This window comes from Sorex araneus, chromosome 1 (assembly GCF_027595985.1).
Source record: "Sorex araneus isolate mSorAra2 chromosome 1, mSorAra2.pri, whole genome shotgun sequence".
Lineage (NCBI taxonomy): Eukaryota > Metazoa > Chordata > Mammalia > Eulipotyphla > Soricidae > Sorex > Sorex araneus.
In genome coordinates this window covers 59719763-59725222 of record NC_073302.1, presented here as the reverse complement: position 1 = coordinate 59725222, position 5460 = coordinate 59719763, and the positions used below count along the sequence as shown (strand labels likewise).

The window sequence follows — 5460 nt, the reverse complement described above, 5'->3', positions numbered from 1 at the left end:
TTCTCTGCATCTATTGATATGATCATATGGTTTTTATCTTTACTTTTGTTGATATGCTGGATTATGTTGATTGATTTCCGAATGTTAAACCATCCTTGCATCCCTGGGATGAATCCCACTTGGTCGTGATGTATGATCTTTTTGATGAGTTGTTGGATCCTATTTGCTAGTATTTTGTTGAGGATCTTCGCATCGGTGTTCATCAGGGAAATTGGTCTGTAATTTTCTTTCTTAGTGGTGTCTTTGTTTGCTTTGGGTATTAGGGAGATATGTGCTTCATAGAAACTGTTTGGGAGAGTTCCTGTTTTTTCAATTTCCTGGAAAAGTTTGAGGAAAACAGGCAATAGGTCTTCTTTAAATGTTTGGAAGAATTCGCCAGTGAAACCATCTGGGCCTGGGCTTTTGTTTTTGGGGAGGTTTTTGATTACCGTTTCAATTTCCTTAACATTGATGGGTCTATTCAGGTATTCCAGGTCTTCTTTCTTCAGTGTTGGGAGATTATAGGAATCAAGGAATCCATCCATTTCTTTTAGGTTCTCCTTTTTTGTGGCGTAAAGACTTTCAAAGTAGTCTCTAATGATCTTTTGAATCTCACTGGTTTCTGTTATGATGTCCCCCTTTTCATTTCTGATTCGATTTATTAGAGTTTTCTCTCTTTCTTTCTTTGTGAGACTTGCTAGCGGTTTATCAATCTTATTTATTTTCTCAAAGAACCAACTCTTTGTTTCATTGATCTTTCGGATTGTTTTTTTGGTTTCGATGTCATTAATTTCTGCTCTAATTTTTATTATTTCTTTCCTTCGGTCTGGTTTGGGGTCCTTTCTCTGGTCCTTTTCTAGGGTCTTGAGTCGTGAAGTCAAGCTATCTATGTGGATCCTTTCTTCCTTCCTGAGGAATGCTTGGAGAGCTATAAATTTTCCCCTTAACACGGCTTTAGCTGCGTCCCATAGGTTTTGGTAGCTCGTGTCTTCATTCTCATTTGTTTCTAAGTATCTTTTGATTTCTTCCTTGATTTCCTTCTTGACCCATTCATTGTTCAACATGGAATTGTTTAATTTCCAGGTGTTTGATTTGATTTTCCGTATTTGTGGGTGGTTAGCTTCTATCTTCAGCGCATCGTGGTCTGAAAAGATGGTTGATACAATTTCTATTTTTCCGATTCTATTGAGGTATGTTCTGGGGCCCAGTACATGGTCTATTTTTGAAAATGTTCCATGTGCACTGGAAAAGAATGTGTATTCTTTCTTTTTGGGGTGTAAGGCCCTGTATAGGTCTATTAGGCCTCTCTCTTCAATTTCTTCATTCAGAGTCAGTGTTTCCTTGTTGAGTTTTGTTCTTGTGGATCTATCTAGAGGTGATAAGGCCATATTGAAGTCTCCGACTACAATTGTGCTGTTAGTGATGTCCTCTTTGAAGTCTGTTAGGAGTTGTTTTAAATATTTAGCCGGTCGTTTGTTAGGAGCATATACGTTTAAGAGTGTGATTTCTTCCTGTTGTACATATCCCTTGATAAACAGAAAATGACCTTCGCTGTCCCTTTTGATCTTTTTCATCCTGAAATCTATGTTGTCGGATACCAGGATGGCCACTCCAGCTTTTTTAAGGGGGTTGTTTGCTTGGAGGATTGTTTTCCATCCTTTGACTTTGAGTCTATGTTTACTCTGTTTGTTCAGGTGTGTTTCTTGCAGGCAACAGAATGTTGGGTTTAATTTCCGGATCCATTTAGCCACTCTGTGTCTTTTGATAGGTGCATTTAGGCCATTGACATTGAGAGAGATTATTGTGATGTGGTTTTGTGTCATCTTTCTGTGGGATTTGTTGTTCTTATGGGGCTCCTCCTTGTCTTACAGTAGCCCCTTTAGACCTTCTTTCAAGATTGGTTTTGAGTCTATGAAGTTCCTGAGCTGTTGTTTATCCGAGAAATAGTGTATGGTTCCTTCGAGTTTGAGTGAGAGTTTAGCCGGATAAAGTATTCTTGGTGAGGCATTCATTTCGTTGAGTTTTTTCACTATGTCCCACCATTGTCTTCGGGCTCGGAGGGTTTCTTCTGACAGATCGGCCGTAAATCTGAGGGGTGCTCCTTTGTATGTGATTTCCCTCTTTGACCTTGCTACTTGTAGTATTGTGTCTCTATCTACAGCATCCGCCATTCTGACTATGATATGCCTTGGAGTCTTTTTATTTGGGTCTCTTTTTGCTGGCACTCTTCGGACTTCTTGTATCTGGACGCCTGCCTTCTCCAGCTCTGGGAATTTCTTAGTGATGATGTCTTTGACTATGTTTTTTTCATTGGGGTTACTTCCCTGTGGTTCTGGTACTCCAATGATTCTTATGTTGTTCCTCTTGAAGTCATCCCCCAGGGCTCTGATTCGCTCTATAGCCATTTTGAGGTCTTTGGCCATTATTTGTTGCTGTCTGTAAGCTTTCTGCAGCTCATCCTCAAGCTCACTGATTCTGTCTTCGGCTGTAGTCATTCTGCTGTTGAGGGCATCTAGTGAGATTTTTATTTCATCTACCGATTGCTTTATTTGTGAGACTTCGGTTCGTAGGTTTGAAATTTCTGCTCTCATTTCTGCTCTCATTTCTTCCTGTATTTTCTTGGTAGACCGTTCCAGTGCTTGATTCATCTCCTCCCTTAATTTATTGGATGTCTGTTCCATAGTTGCTTGGAGTAGGTCGACTCTCCTCCATATTTCCTCTCTGAATTGTTTATCTGAGAGGTCGTAGATGTTGGGAGACTCTTTTGAGGTTTCTAGTATCTTTTGTTCTCCCTCTCTTGGTGGAGGGGATTTTCGCTGTTTCTTCATATTGTCACGGAAGTGCAGAGTTGGCACCTTGTAGTTATTTATTCCTCTTCCTTTTTGTGGGAAGAAGGGGCTCCGATTGTGCTAAACTTCCCTTATTCACTGATAGCTTTTATAGTGTCAGCCTAAGCTACTGGCTATTTTGCGTAAATGTTTGAGATCGCAAAAGTGAGTTTTCAAAGGAATACACAGTACGGATTGAGCTGAGGTAGCAAAGAATAACTGCGGCCGCCGCTCTGGAAAGAGGCCACGCCCACTTTTAGGCCACGCCCCCTGAGATGAGGACACGCCCCTAAGGAGCAGAGTGGGGATTGGTCAGGATCGGACGGCGGCGGCGGAAAGGTGCCAGGCAGGGGCTTCAGGAGAAGCCCCGAGCCGCGGCGGGCAGGGGCGAAAATAATGGTTTTAAATGAACTTATCAAATGGACTTACTAAACATACATGCAAATTCCCACACCAAAAGGAATGAAGATATTTTAATCAAGCATAAACAGAACACTCTCAAGGATATATTATATGTTGACAAACAAATCAAGTTTCACCTAACTTTTAATTATAACAAGCATCTTTTCTGACCACAATGATATGAAACTAGAAATCAACCACAAAAAGAAAGAAGGAGAGATCTCAAACAAGTTGAGACTTAAGAATTTGCTTCTGAGTGACTCCTATGTCAAGAAACAAATCAAAGGAAAAATTAAACATTACCTCAAGAGCAATAAATATGAGGACCAAAAAATATGAACTATCAGAACCTATGGGATGGGCCAGAGAAACAGTACAACAAGTAGGGTTTACATCAAATGACTGGACGCAACCGCACACGTTGACAAGGGTGCGAGGTAAAGGTTTCCTTATGCACTATTTGGAGGGGATGTAAATTAGTGCAGTCTCTATGAAAAGGGGCTTTCTTCAAAAAACTAAAAAGAGAGATACATGTTACTAGTAATATCTTCTTTTGAAGTTTATCCACAGGAAATGAAAATACAAATTTAAAAAAATATATGCACCCCTCACGGCAGAGCCTGGCAAGCTACCCATGGCGTACTCGATATGCCAAAAATAGTGACAACAACGGTCCTCATTCCCCTGATCCTGAAAGAGCCCCCAATACACCATTGGGCTACACTAGCATGCGACAGGTACGAATGCAGACATTACTGGTGCTCACTTGGGCAAATCGATGAACAATGGGATGGCAGTGATACAGTGATACAGTGATATGCACCCCTATACTTTCAGCATTTATTTTTTATACAAAAGCCAAAGCATAGAAGAATCAAAATAACTATATGCATCATGACTGGATTTTAAAAAACAAAAAGTGATCTAGTCAAGGGAATACTATATATTTATTAAAAAGATAAACTTTGAATTTTGAAACAACATAGACATAAATTGAGCTATTGTGATAAATTAAATAGGTAGGAAAGTGAGCAAAAATTCCTGGATAGGTTTTCTCATATGCAAAATAGAAATAACCAAAGCAAGCAAAACAACAAATCACAGTACAAATTAATCTTAGACTGCAAAAAATATGATGGTTACTGGAGGAATCTGGGAAAGGATTAGAGGAGAAAGGATAGAGGGAATCAATCTGATAAATAAAATCTGCACTATACATTTGGGTGCAGACAGTAAGGCTTATAAAGAATCAAAATTATAAAAAGAATTTATCAGCGAAGAAGCTACTAGAATTAACAAGCATTTTAGTAATTTTGCAGCATACAGAAGCAATATGCAAAAACAATTGCAAATCTATATACTAGTAACCATAAATTGAGGGTTAGAAAATACTACTAAATGAGAAAAGTACCACACACACACAGACACACAGACACACACACACACACGAATAACTTGAACAAATGATGTTAAATACCTTTATGTTGAAAACAGCAAAGATCTTTTTTTTGGAAACCAAAGAAGCATAAATTAAAAATACTTCCTTTGTTGGTGAAAAAAAGCACAATGCTGTTTAGATGGGGAAACATCACAGGGGGATAGGTGCTCTCCTTGAATGTTGTTGACCTATATCTCTCATATACAGCACAGATAGAGCCAGAAGGAGCCCCCAGCAATTCTGGTTGGACCCCCCAAAGCATAATGCTGTAAAGTCATCACTTCATTTTGAAGAAGTATAAAATTGGATTCTTAAATTCACATGAAAATGAAAAGTGTGTGCTCACTTCGACAGCACATATACTAAAATTGGAAAGATACAGAGAAGATTAGCACAGCCCCTGCACAAGGATAACACACAAATACATGAAGCATTCCATATTTTTTAAACTTTGGTACATATATACAATGGAATACTATGCAGCTGTTAGAAAAGATGAAGTCATGACCGTTGCATATAAGTGGATCAACATGGACAGTATCATGCTAAGTGAAATGAGTCAAAAAGAAAGAGACAGACATAGAAAGATCGCACTCATCTGTTGTAACAGAATGGGAGACCAGCACCCAAGAATAGTAGAGATAAGTATCAGGAGGTTGGCTCCATGGCTTGGAAGCTGGCCTCACATGCTGGAGGAAAAGGCAGCTCAGATAGAGAAGGGAACACCGGGTAAAGTGTTTAGAGGACCTGCTTGGATTGGGAGATTGGCGCTGAACGTAGACTATAGATCAAACACAATGGCCACTCAATACC

The 5460-nt window shown here is 39.4% G+C and overlaps 1 non-coding gene across 1 annotated transcript; it reads left to right on the top strand.

Annotated features, from left to right (window-relative positions):
- Positions 1-4985: 4985 nt before the first annotated feature.
- On the top strand, positions 4986-5092 carry LOC129401287 (U6 spliceosomal RNA). The gene has a single exon (XR_008628218.1). It is a non-coding gene; the product is annotated as a U6 spliceosomal RNA (small nuclear RNA).
- The last annotated feature ends 368 nt before the right edge of the window (positions 5093-5460 follow it).